Source organism: Botryllus schlosseri, chromosome 7 (genome assembly GCF_051294905.1).
Source record: "Botryllus schlosseri isolate E-star chromosome 7, Bs_hap1, whole genome shotgun sequence".
Lineage (NCBI taxonomy): Eukaryota > Metazoa > Chordata > Ascidiacea > Stolidobranchia > Styelidae > Botryllus > Botryllus schlosseri.
In genome coordinates this window covers 1,305,338-1,324,609 of record NC_137242.1, presented here as the reverse complement: position 1 = coordinate 1,324,609, position 19,272 = coordinate 1,305,338, and the positions used below count along the sequence as shown (strand labels likewise).

Sequence of the window (19,272 nt, the reverse complement as noted above, 5' to 3'; positions counted from 1 at the left end):
CTGCTCGATATCAACGTAGCAATATTCAGATGCCGAATACATTGTCTGGTCTGGCCTAGACCAAGGCGTAAGAATATAATCCCTTGGAAGTCATCGTCGAAATTGTTGGCAAAGCGACGGAAGATGTTGATATAATGGGATTATCGTATCATTTGATTGCCCCAGTTGATACATTTGGCGACGTTTAAAACGTCAATATGTACTTCGGCACTGTGACATTATGTGGCCGAGTGCTATACGAGGGATCCATGCTCCATTAAGTACAAGAAAAGTGACCAAAATAAACGAAGGTTCTCGCAGTACAGGCTAATGAGTGGGGGAAGTTTTCTGGTCTGTTTAACAGAGGTTACCAGTTCTGAAAAGATAATACTGCTCCGTTCCATGCTGAAAATTGACATTAATTTCCGGAAGCATGATGTAGGTGTTCAACGCTCAGCTTTGCATGTTCTATAGTCATCAAGATCGAGCTTTAAAATTGGCGATAGCAGTATTATTGCGAACATGCATTACAATAACATAAGCAAAATCAGGTCAATGCTTCAGTGAGAAAGGATGGTGTGAAGGACTTTAAAAAACGACAGTTAAGCAAGTCGTAGCTTGCAGACTTACGAGTATAGTTATACTTATGAAAACGATTTCATTTTATTCTTTACATGCTTGAATTGATTTTATCATGCACATTATGGACATTATATGATGCACATTATGCACATTTTATCGTGCACATTAGCAGATTTCGTCCTTATCGATACAGTACACAGCCTATTTCTGTAGTTAGTGGATAACTATATCTTCGACGCGGTCAATTGTAACTTTGTAATTTCTATCGTGAAAGTTTGAAAGTACTAATTTCATCTGTTACACGACTTTGTTTGGGAGCCGTCTGGTTACGAGAAGCGAAATCGTAAGCAATCGCTGACGTCGTAGGTCACGCTGAACCTACTCGCATGCGATAGTAAAATTCAAGTGATAGATATCAGAAGACCGAAGTAATAAATCCTATAAATCCTCGTTAGGAGATTTTTCAAGTAAAGCTTCCACGCCATGTTATTTTAATAGAAAGGTGAATTAGAATTTCCATGCGAGAATCTAAACATGAGTAATATCTCGCCTCAATTTTCATCTGTCGTGCTCGATACGAAATCTACCATGCTGTTACGTGGGTAGACCTTTCCACAAATATGCGTGGATATTGAGGACAAGTTCTGAAATAGCGCGTCCTATAAACCGGTAGCCTACTATAGCAGTACTATATTCTTGGCGTTTCGTATGCTATTTGAAATGACAGGATCAATCACATATTTAGCAGGTTATGCTATACGATGGAGCACGAGTGTTCTCAGAAATCACTTCCATGTTCCATTGAGTACAAATCGTTACAATTTTGATTTATTTATCTTTTTCAAGAATACACATGCCATCACACGGCATTGATTTGACTGAATGCGTGTGGAATAGCCAATGGATGGCATTTTGTTTCACCGTATACCGTGGCTTGGACTTTTATGACTTTAACTTTTATGGCAATTAAGCAAATGTGTATCTGAAGTAAAACGACATAGTGACTATATGGTGTCATTATCATGATAAAGTTTGAATGTACCAATCCGTGCATTACGGACCGGTCATGTCTGTATTTCTAGAACGTGTCACAGCTACAGTACTACGAGTGGAAGTAGAAAATGGAGGTCTATAAAGTGTGTAGTTTCTAAAAGTACTTGAATGCATACCGGTGTTTGTTGATTATTCCTGTTCGTACTATACCGCAAAACCAACGGCTAGCAAGAAAGAACAATTTAATGAGATAACTATAACTGTTTCTGATGCAGAAGCTCGCCAATCTGAGCTGTTACGACTGCCGGTGTGAAAACTGAATCGAATTTAATTATACATACCACGTCAAAAAGTCGAATAAGTGGAATACTTATTTTTTTTACCGACTTGGAAATTTTTTTTTTTCTGACAATTACATTTGCCGCATGGATAAAAATTCGAAGCATTTCAAAACTTTTTTTTACTGACTACTATTATTACCACTATTGTCAGTATAACAGTCACAGGTTTTAATGCTGTGACACCAATTGCAATGGCGACTGTCATTTTTAGAAAGTCTCACTGATATCCTTTAAGAATTACGCGGAAAGGAAGGCAACGAGTGCCGGCGTGAAAACTCAATCTAATTCATTCACGTACAGTACATTGTATATCAGCAATTACATTTGACGCATTTGATGCATGGATTAAAATTCGAAGCAGGTTGCGATTAATGCGCTAGTGGTCGCAAAAGGTTAGCCCCGAGAAGCCAATGTCATGTTGTTTCTCCACTCTCCACTTTTAACAACCTCTAGTTGTCACAATTAGGGCTGGGCTAAATCGAGTACCTGAGTGATTCGATTCTGAATCACGTATTACGCTTCGAGTCGAGTCGAGTATTCGAGTATCACACATTATGACATCAAAACAGGTTATACTATATCAAAGTTCAAATATGTTCTTTTCATGCCACCAGCCTGTTATCCGTCACATTAAAGATACTTATGTATTTTTTCGACCATACCGACTTCATGTCACTTCTTGACAATGTTGTGGGATGATCACGACTTCGTAAATGCGTTATTTCCAGTAACGTTCGTACATCTTTGTACTATGTCTCGCATGCTGCGACACTGCTAATCAAGGTTTCAAGGCTTCCTCAGTGGAAAATTGTATCAAAACTATAATTCTCGTTAGTAAATTAACTTTCAATTGCGAGGAGCGTATAATGTCAGTACTCGAAAATTCGTCTTTTACTACTCGACTCGAATCAGTAAAATTAATACTCGATTCAGATTCGAGTACTCGGATCATTGTGCCCAGCCCTAGTCACAATCTTGTGCGGAACTTCATCTCCGAGAAGCGCAGGTTTATGAAGCTGCCATCACTCCACCACCAAATTCCCTTGTAGCTCGTTTTGCGGTGGAAGTTTCCGTTGAGATTGCTGAGGCCCCAGTAGTGGTTATACCACCAGCCTCCTTCACGGTTAGAAGCGCAATTCGATGGCACACCATCGTGATCCGCGTCTTTTGTTAAGAATTAGTCATTGTTGTTGTATGAGAGATAATCTCCGGTTGCATTCCCGGAGTATCCAGATACGTGCAGTGTGTAGTTGTCGGATCCGGGGCCGATGCTAAAGTTGCTGAATGTTAAAGGACCCATTGGATCTCAAAATACGGTGGCGAAACAGAAAATAAACTGCGTATACTTCTATATAGATATATAGCGGGGATAGTATAGGCCCTATATACCAAGAATATGCTGGCTCAGTCCAATGCAACTCTACTATAACACCTCACTTCATCAATGGCGGTAAAGGACCGCTTCTTTTCGGTAGCAAATACTGGTATGCTTACGACCCGAAGGAGTAGCTGCGAATTTCTCATAATTTCGAAATCAAGCTTGCCTGTATTTAGTTACCATGTGAGTTCCGCCATATTTCCAGATCATGTTGATCTCAAATTCCATATTTCCGTCCTTTGTCATTTCATGCAATTCCTCGAGCCCTGGAGAGACAAACAAATCGAATCGAGCTATTTTGCCAGCGGAAAATGCTATAACGAGTGCTTTCGTGGTCATGCTGCCATGGCGGTTTTAACCTGATTTATTCTACAGCTAGGTATCACAAATAAATAGGTAGGTTTATGCGTCAGACCAGTTTGACTGGAGGTACGACTTCAATATCAAGTGTAAACAGCTTGTAATGTAAGGCCTATTTGTAAATTAAGGCTCCAGCTTTTAAATGGAGCACAAGTTGAAGTTATGTAAGAGTTATGCATCTTTTCAGTGAATCTTCATCCGGAAATCGAAAACCCTAGCACTAAATGAAAGCAAGAGTAAAATCGACGGTAGCATCTCGATGTCGTTTACAGCAATGGTGTCGAATTCACACCGTTTTCTTTGGGGCCGGACTGTCAAATGATACAGAATGTTTGCTCCAAATCAATTCATTCGAATGCTTTATAATCAGGCCTATACGTGAAGAGTGCTGTAAGAAAATAGATTATTCTAGCAACACCTTTTCTCGCAAACAATCGAATTGAAAAAATATACGATGATTGGTTGATTGAAAACAGTTATAAACCGCTAAAACAGTGACCGAAACAACGATATAAATTGGCAGATTTCAACCTTTTTTCGTCGTTTTGCTGCGTTGTGATGGATATCTGTAAACGCGGGCGTTGTAACTTCGTTCAATAGTATTAAAGCACTCATCGCGTTTTTCTGGCGTCAAAAACTACGTTTTGGTCTACTTTTCCTAAATACTATGAACTGAGAGCGCACTCTGTGGCTTGCTCGAAATTTGGTGTCAATGTCACCAACTTGTTCTTAATAAAGACTAATAGAGTAAAAACGCAACACTGCAGAAGGATATTTACTGATACTATTCATAAGAGAATGGATTGGACGAAATTCGAAACCATCCTACCGAGCCAGAAGTCTCCTTCTGGATTCCCGAATCCTTTCACGTAATCGGTCCAATTTCGGTAGAAATCAACGTCTCCCTTGATTCTTCGCTGGAAAACCTGCAACGGAGGATTCGGCAAACAATAAAAATCTCACAAATCACACAAATTCTCAGAGTTCGAGGTTCGATGGTTCAAGATTTTATGCCTCGACCTTATTACTTTGAAATTTTGTTCATCTTGAACCGAGCTTGCTCCTTGCGTAACATACGACGTAAGTAGTATAGTAGATCGCTCAACCGGTGCCTGGGGTTCTTATGGGCGGGGTGGTGAGCGGCTGGAAAACCGGGGGTGGTGAGCGGCTCTTATTTCTTATGGCGGGGGTGGTGAGCGGCTATTGCGTCTTATGGCGGGGGTGGCGAGCGGCTCTTATTTCTTATGGCGGGGGTCGTGAGCGGCTAGAAAACCGGGGGTGGTGAGCGGCTTTTATGTCTTATGGCGGGGGTCGTGAGCGGCTATTGTGTCTTGTGGTCGAACGGTAACCCTTTTCAGTATAGGGATAGCTCGCACGCGGCTTCGTTGTTGGCATGTCGTACTTCGTGTTGAATATGTATCAAGTAAATAGTCATGTGATTGGTCCTTAGGTAATGTGTATATTCCAAATTACGGCGAGTACGACAATGATATATCGTTATTCTTATGGATGCGGCGATGATTCGTACTTTCAGGCATCTCTCGACCGGTAACCCTTTTCGGTATATGAATCGCTCAACCGGTGCTAGTATAGCCATCTCTCGACCGGTAACCCTTTTCGGTATATGAATCGCTCAACCGGTGTCGCGGTGGTAATTCATACTTTCGGGTATATGCATCTCTCGACCGGTGTTGAATATGTATCAAGTAAATAGTCATGTGAATGAATCTTTGTTAATGTGTATATCGTGAAAACTCGCGGTCGTGACTCGCCTTTTTTGCTATAGGTGATCGCCGTTGTTTCTTATGGGTGCGCTCGCATGTCGCACTTTCAGGTATAGGCATCTCTCGCACATCGCAGACTCGCCATGTGTTCTTATGGGTGCGGCCGTGAATCGCCCTTTCGGTATAGACATCTCTCGCACGTCGTACTTTCGGGTATAGGCATCACTAAACAGGAAATTCACTAATCCGCAGTGCATTGTGCGATTTTGAAAACCAGATGTTGGCGGTTGTATTTTGGACCTGTGTGACCCACTAAATACGTCCGTTTTGGAAATTCGGAGCGCGCACTATCGTATCGATTATTCCACTAATCCAGTCGGTGCTATTACGTTCGGCAGTATTCAGTATTCAGCAGCGTCACGAAAAGCGAGCAACAAATAACCGCGCTCGTAAATTAACACTTCAAAAAGTGTAAAATAGATTGCAAATCCCGCGATCACTAACAAGATAATGTCTCGAACATAACCATTTTTTAGTGACTTGGTGTTAAAGACATACCGATCGCTCACAAGGTAATATTTCCGCAATAAGTTTGTCACAGAGCCGGCGCAGACGGTGATTCGTAAACCAACAATTTGACACTTTCTGGTGGTCGCTATATGTTTTGACACTTCGAACAGTGGCTGACTTTAGTTGCGCGATAAGAATTATGAGAATATTCAATCAATGTATCAATTTGCCAACTCGAAATGAAACTTACTACACAGCTCAAGTTGATTCGTATCTGAATGTGTTAATTCGGTACAATTCTAATTATTTCGAGAAATCTTTTCGTGATCTTTTGATTCGACCGTAACTCGAATATTACTGACACCGACTTTCAGCCACATTGAATTATTCGCACACCAGCGCCGCTGTTTTCACAACTATAACTCTACAAGAATCAAGAATCACAAGTATGTGCATTATACAGTTATTGTCTTTATCAACACGAAATCAAACTCTTAACAAAAACACGCATCTTATCACTCGTCAACTCTATCATGAAAATCCTCGAGTCCTTATCATCAAAAATGTTATAGCGCGGCGTCGGAATCCATTCGTGGGATGTACTAAAGGTAAATCCAAATAATCCAGAATGAAATATTTGGACTTTGACATTGTGTGAATTGAAATATGTTTGACAAACATGACTACCAACTTTCACCCAGTCACATTTCGAGATTATACTTTGAAACAAGTAATGTAACATTACAACTCTATTCACGATCCTGCTTTCCGTTTGTCAAAGAGATATTTTAACATCTTACCATACTCAAAAGAATTATTCACAACATTAACAATTGTTAAAAATCTAGTTTTCACTTACTTGATTATATCACTGCAACTCACAAATTTGAATTAATTCATCCTGGTTGTATTCGTATGATCGGTCTTTTTTATTCAATTGTAAAGGTCGTTACTATTCTGAAGACAAAGTAAGCTATTTACTAATCGACACATAAATGACTTGACATAAACATATTATATTTTGAGTACACGAGATTTGAATGTCTGAACAATAACTGAGAAATAATTTATCACAATAAAATCCGTATATTACAGCGTAAAAGATGTTTGAATGTCAGCAACTCTGTGCGGTCATAGTTACTACCACTAATTTACCCGACCAACTCGTCATGATCATTCCTGAAATCAACACAAATATGACCACTGACTTGAGTTAACCACAAAACAGCATCAAGTTTTAAATCCACTTGTAGCTTACGGATTATTCGAATACTGGTTATGTTTTGTTGTAATTGAGTTAACGGAAATAGTATTACGTCTCGACATCTTACCATCTTACCATATTCAAAGAATCAACCACGAAACATTGTCAAGTAAATCCGTTACCCGACCAACTCAAACAGTATCAATATGAAAAACAACCAAACATACACGAACCCATACAATCACTAAAACCTAAAATCCATAACAAGCTTGGTTGTATTCATATCCCTACGCATCTTTTTTTATTCAACTTGAAAAGTCGTTACTATTCTGTAAGATAAAGGAATTACTACTCGGTATATTTTGTAAGACCAAAAGTAATTACTTCTCAGTGTCGGCGACTTGAGATTAACATAATATGTTTGAGTATACGAGATTTGACAGTCTGATCATCGTAGTTTCTTACAATCGAGCACAGGTGTTATATTCAAAGTTATCATGATGTAAACATAAGGATTGACACATTGATTTGACATATGAGATTTTGTAATAGTTGATCGTTACTTTATTATTAAATTGTTTGCGTTAATTAGACCCGGTGTTGTGGTAAATGTTATGACAGCAACAAACTTTTCAGTACCAATGTTATTAACATATTAAGCTGTAAACTATGTGTGTCTGAAATGTTCTTGATAGGAAAATTACTCCACCTTGGTAAAAATCACTCTGCGTATCGCGGATATCAGAAAATATTTCCAGTAACCAAGACTAAGACTTTGATTATTACAAAAGTAAATTGTGATATGTTTGTTAGATGCATCCAATGAAGTGTCTAGTACCCAACACTCGTAATATCAAAAAAGTACTTGCTACACTGTAATTCACTTAACGTGTTTTGCATTGTTGTTCATTTGTAGTATTGATTGTTTTTGAACCTCCAAATAATAATTCCCGACATGAAACCAAACCGCTGAAAGTCGTTACCATCACAACGAAACAATTTGTACGATGTTTGCCAAATGTATCCTATAGTTAGGTGTACTAGAATCACTGGTCCAACACATACACCGACAATGCAATCGAAATTTTCCCCATTGTCATTCGTCAAAGTAAAGGTCGTCACAATACTCAACCCATAAAAGATCTTACTTGTATGTGATTGAATCCCTAACAATTATCTCACTAAACCGAACTCCAAAGAAATTTCACTCACTCGCCGGATATGAAACAGTGTCGCTTAATCGGTCCATATCGTTTTTCTAAAGGTAAATCATATCCATCCTATAGAAAACAATTTTCACTCAACTTGTAATGAAACCAAGTGGTGGGCCTTCGTTCAATATTTTGTCTGTGTCAAATACTTTGTAATAAACACAATGGAGTGGTTGAGCTTTACATCATCAAGCTGTCATTAATAAATCAAGATTTCGGTAAACTTGTAAATGTATCGTTTAACTAACCGAGTTGTATGCACAGTTTGATATTTTTGTCATTTAGTGATTGCTGAACATACCACTTCGAAATACCGCGTTGATCTCAATCCCCTTTGTCCTGATAATCGAAGTACTTTTTGTTTTGAATTCATAACAATCGGATTTTCTATGACATGATAAATTAGAAGATTTAGAAGATTGGTTGCATATCACTAAAAATAATATACCACACATATTATTACTGTTACTCCATTCATCGGTATTTTTTCCGTTGTCGATTTTCAAACGAGTAAAATTTATTACTTGAGTTGCTCTGCTTACTATATTTAAATGTAAACTCACCCGTCTTTCAACAACAAACAATGTTAAAAAGTATGCAATCAAACACAACAAGTTTTACGATACTAATTATTATCCCACATAACCCATTTCTTACCGAAGACATATGAAATATATTCATGTTACAAGAAAATATTCGCTCATGCTACAAACCTGTACAATGATTGGTGGTGCTTTCAAACTGTTTCGATACCTCAAGAACTTTATCATCTGAATGGTTGTTCATGTATCGTAATAATCAAGTATTTCAACACAGAACTAGTATTAACAGAAACACCAGAGTTGTTTACACAAAAGTTTGTGTGTGTACAGTATGCGAATACCATGTGTAAGTCCAGCACAATTGTGGTATCCATACGAGTTTAGTTAACACAATTTACGACACCGAGGTCGCCTCATCTTTCGTAAGACAACAAACCAAGGCTTCAGGATATGTCCATGTCATAACAATAAATCAGCTACTCCAACAACAGAGTACATACGTTTTCTAGTTACGGTGCTTACATCTTACACACAAATCGACCTACTTTGCAAACGAAAAGCGCTGAGTCATCACAACAATACAACTAAAACATACTATCATACAAATTGGTCGTTATAGTTTACCCACCAACGATACATCGTACAAGTAGCAAGTCTCGAGAATCCAGTTTTTCAAAAAAACGTGAAAGTGTTTCTACACCAAGTCGGTATGTTGACGAAAGCATATATTGTAATATCATGATCGATTTGCATTCGTTGGTCACAAACTGTCACTACTCTAAATAATTATTTTTCACTCAAAGCATACTTATCGCCAATCGTTTTCATCAAGCACGAGTTCAAGAAACCTGCTGCGACATGAATTGTTATTTTTATGTTGTGTAAATAGGTAATAATTAATTTTAGTAACACTATATCAACATCATCGAGTTGTGCGAATAGATTTACATGTGGTCTTGTGGTTTTAATCGAAGTATACAGCACGGTCTAATGTAGAGTCATCTCTATTGTACAACAACTCGGTAATCGAAATGCATTAAAATTTAAACAACGATCTTGGTTCGTCGCACCAAAAATATGTTTACTATCACGATACTCTACACAGGCCGTGTAAATCCTTTTCACACTCGTAATAGTATACCAGCAGCTACCGGCGACAACGTTTAACAATACCAACGACACCAAACATACGATACCTACCCAAGTAAAATTACCATTTTCACCTGGAGGTCGGTCGTAACTCGAGTAGAAATACCATTATCCTTTGGAGATTTATCGTTTACCCAGTGTAACAAACCCCTTTTCCTTTGGTAATCTATTTTTCTCTGGGTAACAAACCTTTTTCACTTGGAAATATATTTTTTCTCTGGTTAACAGACCTTTTTCACTTGCAAATATATTTTTTCTCTGGTTAACAAACCTTTTTCACTTGCAAATATATTTTTTCTCTGGGTAACAAACTTTTTTCACTTGGAAATATATTTTTTTTCCCGGGTAACAAACTTTTTTCACTTGGAAATATATTTTTTCCCTGAGCAACAAACCATTTTCACTTGCAAATATATTTTTTCCTGGGTAACAAACCTTTTTCACTTGGAAATATATTTTTCCCTGGGTTACAAACCTTTTTCACTTGGTGGTCCGTCGTTTACCTTAGTAAAAATATCATTTTCCTTTGGAGATCCGGCGTTTACCCAGGGTAACAATACATTTTCTCTTGGTCATCTAGCTTTTCCCAGAGTAACAAAACCATTTTCATTTTGAAATCTGACAAACACACCTGACAATTTGATATTTTTGTATATTGTTACAACGGATAGCGACAAAATATACACCAACAACAACTCCAATACATTTGTGTAATCGCATATTCACTTGTGCTGATGCAACCCATCAAAATCATCGGTTACCCACATGCAATGTGCTGTTGTACATCGACGTTTATGTTTTTGGAAAATTGGACAATAGGCTTCGATAGTTCTGTGATGTCCGGGTTCGTGCTTTGGATTTTCCAGAGTCAAAATGTCTGAATAAAACACCTCCTTGACGATGTTTGGTATGTGGATAACGGTGTTCGGAAAACGATTGGATTTATGTCACCCATCGCGATAACAAATTCCAGGTCGAGTTCTCCCCCGCATGTTTACTATATTGTGTCTTTATTGGTCATGTATGTCTCGACATTCAGTTTGAAATCGGAAACCCTGATAAAGTATGTAACCGGATCCGGATATCAACTCTGAATCGATAAACCAATGAACAATATTCAAAGTAAACATGTTACATTCCACGAAAAAATACCATCCAGACATACATCGCGCTTGTTTGCCCACAACATATTACGCGTAAATGGAGGTGTGTGACATTGCATGCAATGTGTTGGTATACAAACATCGATCCACAGACATTATCATAGCCGGTAGTTTTGATGTAGATCGAATGTCATCACACCCGATAACAATACCAATAAGCCACATTGCAATGACTCTGAGTCCGCGCTATTACATCGATATTTCGGCACCGTTCACTGATTTACTCGATAGTGTTATCGTGTTGTAACATTACAAGATAGTCATGGCCCTATCTCCGGACAGACCACCCAGACCAATTGGATATATCGGTCAATATCCATCGTGTTGTCGACACCGAAGTTTTCTGCTGCAGCGTTTGACCAAGGTGAACTATCGAATCACGGGTGCTCGAAATGATTGCGATCAGTCTTTCAGTCACGATCAATGGATGTCACTACTCCCACATAATGACTCCAGATAAATATCGTGACCAGTGATTCTGCAAATCTCGGACTGATACTGTGATCCAATAAGGTGTGTTTCTGTGGAATGAAGACTGCAATCGTACACCACAATAGAACACTACCTCGTGATTTCACACGCAATCATAAAATACATCATCGTAAGGGTCCAGTTCGTCCGGTGATATTTCGAAACGGTCGTCGCCACAAGAGATCGGTATCATTTTGAAACGGTATAACAACAAGGCTATTGACGTCGATTCAGTTGACAATGTCAATCCATTTTACAATGTTCCGTTTTTCAACTCCCCGCACCATAGTGTTACGACACAGACAAGAAGCATCGGTGGGAATAATAAAACACGGAAGGCACACTTTGGTGTTATTTGACATGGATTTTACACCAGACGAACCTCACATTCGAGCGATGCATTGGAATGACGCTTGTATTATTGACGTCGAAGGGAAAGAAATGTATCGATTTATCGGATTTGTACATATCCAACAAAAATCTGGGTATATGATTGTGCATGGTTCGCATATTTGACTGTGAACGCTCTATTGGTATATGTTGTACAGTTTACTTTCACCGTCGTGCGAATAACCATGTCAAGGTTCCATGATTGTGTGTCTGTATGTCATGCTTCAGATGGACTCAGAGTCATTGCAATGTGGCTTATTGGTATTGTTATCGGGTGTGATGACATTCGATCTACATCAAAACTACCGGCTATGATAATGTCTGTGGATCGATGTTTGTATACCAACACATTGCATGCAATGTCACACACCTCCATTTACGCGTAATATGTTGTGGGCAAACAAGCGCGATGTATGTCTGGATGGTATTTTTTCGTGGAATGTAACATGTTTACTTTGAATATTGTTCATTGGTTTATCGATTCAGAGTTGATATCCGGATCCGGTTACATACTTTATCAGGGTTTCCGATTTCAAACTGAATGTCGAGACATACATGACCAATAAAGACACAATATAGTAAACATGCGGGGGAGAACTCGACCTGGAATTTGTTATCGCGATGGGTGACATAAATCCAATCGTTTTCCGAACACCGTTATCCACATACCAAACATCGTCAAGGAGGTGTTTTATTCAGACATTTTGACTCTGGAAAATCCAAAGCACGAACCCGGACATCACAGAACTATCGAAGCCTATTGTCCAATTTTCCAAAAACATAAACGTCGATGTACAACAGCACATTGCATGTGGGTAACCGATGATTTTGATGGGTTGCATCAGCACAAGTGAATATGCGATTACACAAATGTATTGGAGTTGTTGTTGGTGTATATTTTGTCGCTATCCGTTGTAACAATATACAAAAATATCAAATTGTCAGGTGTGTTTGTCAGATTTCAAAATGAAAATGGTTTTGTTACTCTGGGAAAAGCTAGATGACCAAGAGAAAATGTATTGTTACCCTGGGTAAACGCCGGATCTCCAAAGGAAAATGATATTTTTACTAAGGTAAACGACGGACCACCAAGTGAAAAAGGTTTGTAACCCAGGGAAAAATATATTTCCAAGTGAAAAAGGTTTGTTACCCAGGAAAAAATATATTTGCAAGTGAAAATGGTTTGTTGCTCAGGGAAAAAATATATTTCCAAGTGAAAAAAGTTTGTTACCCGGGAAAAAAAATATATTTCCAAGTGAAAAAAGTTTGTTACCCAGAGAAAAAATATATTTGCAAGTGAAAAAGGTTTGTTAACCAGAGAAAAAATATATTTGCAAGTGAAAAAGGTCTGTTAACCAGAGAAAAAATATATTTCCAAGTGAAAAAGGTTTGTTACCCAGAGAAAAATAGATTACCAAAGGAAAAGGGGTTTGTTACACTGGGTAAACGATAAATCTCCAAAGGATAATGGTATTTCTACTCGAGTTACGACCGACCTCCAGGTGAAAATGGTAATTTTACTTGGGTAGGTATCGTATGTTTGGTGTCGTTGGTATTGTTAAACGTTGTCGCCGGTAGCTGCTGGTATACTATTACGAGTGTGAAAAGGATTTACACGGCCTGTGTAGAGTATCGTGATAGTAAACATATTTTTGGTGCGACGAACCAAGATCGTTGTTTAAATTTTAATGCATTTCGATTACCGAGTTGTTGTACAATAGAGATGACTCTACATTAGACCGTGCTGTATACTTCGATTAAAACCACAAGACCACATGTAAATCTATTCGCACAACTCGATGATGTTGATATAGTGTTACTAAAATTAATTATTACCTATTTACACAACATAAAAATAACAATTCATGTCGCAGCAGGTTTCTTGAACTCGTGCTTGATGAAAACGATTGGCGATAAGTATGCTTTGAGTGAAAAATAATTATTTAGAGTAGTGACAGTTTGTGACCAACGAATGCAAATCGATCATGATATTACAATATATGCTTTCGTCAACATACCGACTTGGTGTAGAAACACTTTCACGTTTTTTTGAAAAACTGGATTCTCGAGACTTGCTACTTGTACGATGTATCGTTGGTGGGTAAACTATAACGACCAATTTGTATGATAGTATGTTTTAGTTGTATTGTTGTGATGACTCAGCGCTTTTCGTTTGCAAAGTAGGTCGATTTGTGTGTAAGATGTAAGCACCGTAACTAGAAAACGTATGTACTCTGTTGTTGGAGTAGCTGATTTATTGTTATGACATGGACATATCCTGAAGCCTTGGTTTGTTGTCTTACGAAAGATGAGGCGACCTCGGTGTCGTAAATTGTGTTAACTAAACTCGTATGGATACCACAATTGTGCTGGACTTACACATGGTATTCGCATACTGTACACACACAAACTTTTGTGTAAACAACTCTGGTGTTTCTGTTAATACTAGTTCTGTGTTGAAATACTTGATTATTACGATACATGAACAACCATTCAGATGATAAAGTTCTTGAGGTATCGAAACAGTTTGAAAGCACCACCAATCATTGTACAGGTTTGTAGCATGAGCGAATATTTTCTTGTAACATGAATATATTTCATATGTCTTCGGTAAGAAATGGGTTATGTGGGATAATAATTAGTATCGTAAAACTTGTTGTGTTTGATTGCATACTTTTTAACATTGTTTGTTGTTGAAAGACGGGTGAGTTTACATTTAAATATAGTAAGCAGAGCAACTCAAGTAATAAATTTTACTCGTTTGAAAATCGACAACGGAAAAAATACCGATGAATGGAGTAACAGTAATAATATGTGTGGTATATTATTTTTAGTGATATGCAACCAATCTTCTAAATCTTCTAATTTATCATGTCATAGAAAATCCGATTGTTATGAATTCAAAACAAAAAGTACTTCGATTATCAGGACAAAGGGGATTGAGATCAACGCAGTATTTCGAAGTGGTATGTTCAGCAATCACTAAATGACAAAAATATCAAACTGTGCATACAACTCGGTTAGTTAAACGATACATTTACAAGTTTACCGAAATCTTGATTTATTAATGACAGCTTGATGATGTAAAGCTCAACCACTCCATTGTGTTTATTACAAAGTATTTGACACAGACAAAATATTGAACGAAGGCCCACCACTTGGTTTCATTACAAGTTGAGTGAAAATTGTTTTCTATAGGATGGATATGATTTACCTTTAGAAAAACGATATGGACCGATTAAGCGACACTGTTTCATATCCGGCGAGTGAGTGAAATTTCTTTGGAGTTCGGTTTAGTGAGATAATTGTTAGGGATTCAATCACATACAAGTAAGATCTTTTATGGGTTGAGTATTGTGACGACCTTTACTTTGACGAATGACAATGGGGAAAATTTCGATTGCATTGTCGGTGTATGTGTTGGACCAGTGATTCTAGTACACCTAACTATAGGATACATTTGGCAAACATCGTACAAATTGTTTCGTTGTGATGGTAACGACTTTCAGCGGTTTGGTTTCATGTCGGGAATTATTATTTGGAGGTTCAAAAACAATCAATACTACAAATGAACAACAATGCAAAACACGTTAAGTGAATTACAGTGTAGCAAGTACTTTTTTGATATTACGAGTGTTGGGTACTAGACACTTCATTGGATGCATCTAACAAACATATCACAATTTACTTTTGTAATAATCAAAGTCTTAGTCTTGGTTACTGGAAATATTTTCTGATATCCGCGATACGCAGAGTGATTTTTACCAAGGTGGAGTAATTTTCCTATCAAGAACATTTCAGACACACATAGTTTACAGCTTAATATGTTAATAACATTGGTACTGAAAAGTTTGTTGCTGTCATAACATTTACCACAACACCGGGTCTAATTAACGCAAACAATTTAATAATAAAGTAACGATCAACTATTACAAAATCTCATATGTCAAATCAATGTGTCAATCCTTATGTTTACATCATGATAACTTTGAATATAACACCTGTGCTCGATTGTAAGAAACTACGATGATCAGACTGTCAAATCTCGTATACTCAAACATATTATGTTAATCTCAAGTCGCCGACACTGAGAAGTAATTACTTTTGGTCTTACAAAATATACCGAGTAGTAATTCCTTTATCTTACAGAATAGTAACGACTTTTCAAGTTGAATAAAAAAAGATGCGTAGGGATATGAATACAACCAAGCTTGTTATGGATTTTAGGTTTTAGTGATTGTATGGGTTCGTGTATGTTTGGTTGTTTTTCATATTGATACTGTTTGAGTTGGTCGGGTAACGGATTTACTTGACAATGTTTCGTGGTTGATTCTTTGAATATGGTAAGATGGTAAGATGTCGAGACGTAATACTATTTCCGTTAACTCAATTACAACAAAACATAACCAGTATTCGAATAATCCGTAAGCTACAAGTGGATTTAAAACTTGATGCTGTTTTGTGGTTAACTCAAGTCAGTGGTCATATTTGTGTTGATTTCAGGAATGATCATGACGAGTTGGTCGGGTAAATTAGTGGTAGTAACTATGACCGCACAGAGTTGCTGACATTCAAACATCTTTTACGCTGTAATATACGGATTTTATTGTGATAAATTATTTCTCAGTTATTGTTCAGACATTCAAATCTCGTGTACTCAAAATATAATATGTTTATGTCAAGTCATTTATGTGTCGATTAGTAAATAGCTTACTTTGTCTTCAGAATAGTAACGACCTTTACAATTGAATAAAAAAGACCGATCATACGAATACAACCAGGATGAATTAATTCAAATTTGTGAGTTGCAGTGATATAATCAAGTAAGTGAAAACTAGATTTTTAACAATTGTTAATGTTGTGAATAATTCTTTTGAGTATGGTAAGATGTTAAAATATCTCTTTGACAAACGGAAAGCAGGATCGTGAATAGAGTTGTAATGTTACATTACTTGTTTCAAAGTATAATCTCGAAATGTGACTGGGTGAAAGTTGGTAGTCATGTTTGTCAAACATATTTCAATTCACACAATGTCAAAGTCCAAATATTTCATTCTGGATTATTTGGATTTACCTTTAGTACATCCCACGAATGGATTCCGACGCCGCGCTATAACATTTTTGATGATAAGGACTCGAGGATTTTCATGATAGAGTTGACGAGTGATAAGATGCGTGTTTTTGTTAAGAGTTTGATTTCGTGTTGATAAAGACAATAACTGTATAATGCACATACTTGTGATTCTTGATTCTTGTAGAGTTATAGTTGTGAAAACAGCGGCGCTGGTGTGCGAATAATTCAATGTGGCTGAAAGTCGGTGTCAGTAATATTCGAGTTACGGTCGAATCAAAAGATCACGAAAAGATTTCTCGAAATAATTAGAATTGTACCGAATTAACACATTCAGATACGAATCAACTTGAGCTGTGTAGTAAGTTTCATTTCGAGTTGGCAAATTGATACATTGATTGAATATTCTCATAATTCTTATCGCGCAACTAAAGTCAGCCACTGTTCGAAGTGTCAAAACATATAGCGACCACCAGAAAGTGTCAAATTGTTGGTTTACGAATCACCGTCTGCGCCGGCTCTGTGACAAACTTATTGCGGAAATATTACCTTGTGAGCGATCGGTATGTCTTTAACACCAAGTCACTAAAAAATGGTTATGTTCGAGACATTATCTTGTTAGTGATCGCGGGATTTGCAATCTATTTTACACTTTTTGAAGTGTTAATTTACGAGCGCGGTTATTTGTTGCTCGCTTTTCGTGACGCTGCTGAATACTGAATACTGCCGAACGTAATAGCACCGACTGGATTAGTGGAATAATCGATACGATAGTGCGCGCTCCGAATTTCCAAAACGGACGTATTTAGTGGGTCACACAGGTCCAAAATACAACCGCCAACATCTGGTTTTCAAAATCGCACAATGCACTGCGGATTAGTGAATTTCCTGTTTAGTGATGCCTATACCCGAAAGTACGACGTGCGAGAGATGTCTATACCGAAAGGGCGATTCACGGCCGCACCCATAAGAACACATGGCGAGTCTGCGATGTGCGAGAGATGCCTATACCTGAAAGTGCGACATGCGAGCGCACCCATAAGAAACAACGGCGATCACCTATAGCAAAAAAGGCGAGTCACGACCGCGAGTTTTCACGATATACACATTAACAAAGATTCATTCACATGACTATTTACTTGATACATATTCAACACCGGTCGAGAGATGCATATACCCGAAAGTATGAATTACCACCGCGACACCGGTTGAGCGATTCATATACCGAAAAGGGTTACCGGTCGAGAGATGGCTATACTAGCACCGGTTGAGCGATTCATATACCGAAAAGGGTTACCGGTCGAGAGATGCCTGAAAGTACGAATCATCGCCGCATCCATAAGAATAACGATATATCATTGTCGTACTCGCCGTAATTTGGAATATACACATTACCTAAGGACCAATCACATGACTATTTACTTGATACATATTCAACACGAAGTACGACATGCCAACAACGAAGCCGCGTGCGAGCTATCCCTATACTGAAAAGGGTTACCGTTCGACCACAAGACACAATAGCCGCTCACGACCCCCGCCATAAGACATAAAAGCCGCTCACCACCCCCGGTTTTCTAGCCGCTCACGACCCCCGCCATAAGAAATAAGAGCCGCTCGCCACCCCCGCCATAAGACGCAATAGCCGCTCACCACCCCCGCCATAAGAAATAAGAGCCGCTCACCACCCCCGGTTTTCCAGCCGCTCACCACCCCGCCCATAAGAACCCCAGGCACCGGTTGAGCGATCTACTATACTACTGACGTAGGCCTATCTTTGAAAGATTGCAAAACAAACTCACAGTCGCGTTTTCACTAGGGTTTTCACAGGGATATATAAAACTCCGGGATGGCTGACTTCATTTTGGCCTTTACCTAAGTAGGTCCAGAAAGTTACCTGCAATCTGCCTCGAAATATCCACTTTTCTGCAAGCTAGCGATACAGCTGTTTCTAGAATAACGATCCTCAACCTTTTGCGGAATAGTTAGTGAGTAAGCTAGACATTCTTCCCTTATCACAACCTTACTGCTGTATAGCCAACCTAGTAAAGTATGACACTGCTGTATAGCGAACCAAGTAAACTATGACAACTCTGAATTTCAGTAAATCATGAATGTGTTTAATTTCCACACATCATATAATCTGCATCAGGCCATAAATAACAGAGTGAATAACGAATAATCTCAGCATCTTTTACCTATTT

General features: G+C 38.2%; 1 long non-coding RNA gene across 1 annotated transcript; it reads right to left on the bottom strand.

Moving 5' to 3' along the window:
- Positions 1 to 3,387: 3,387 nt before the first annotated feature.
- On the bottom strand, positions 3,388 to 19,239 carry LOC145443109 (uncharacterized). The gene is made up of 3 exons (XR_013916285.1): positions 18,871 to 19,239; positions 4,463 to 4,559; positions 3,388 to 3,539 (listed from the first exon to the last, which is right to left on the bottom strand). It is a non-coding gene; the product is annotated as an uncharacterized LOC145443109 (long non-coding RNA).
- Positions 19,240 to 19,272: the final 33 nt, after the last annotated feature.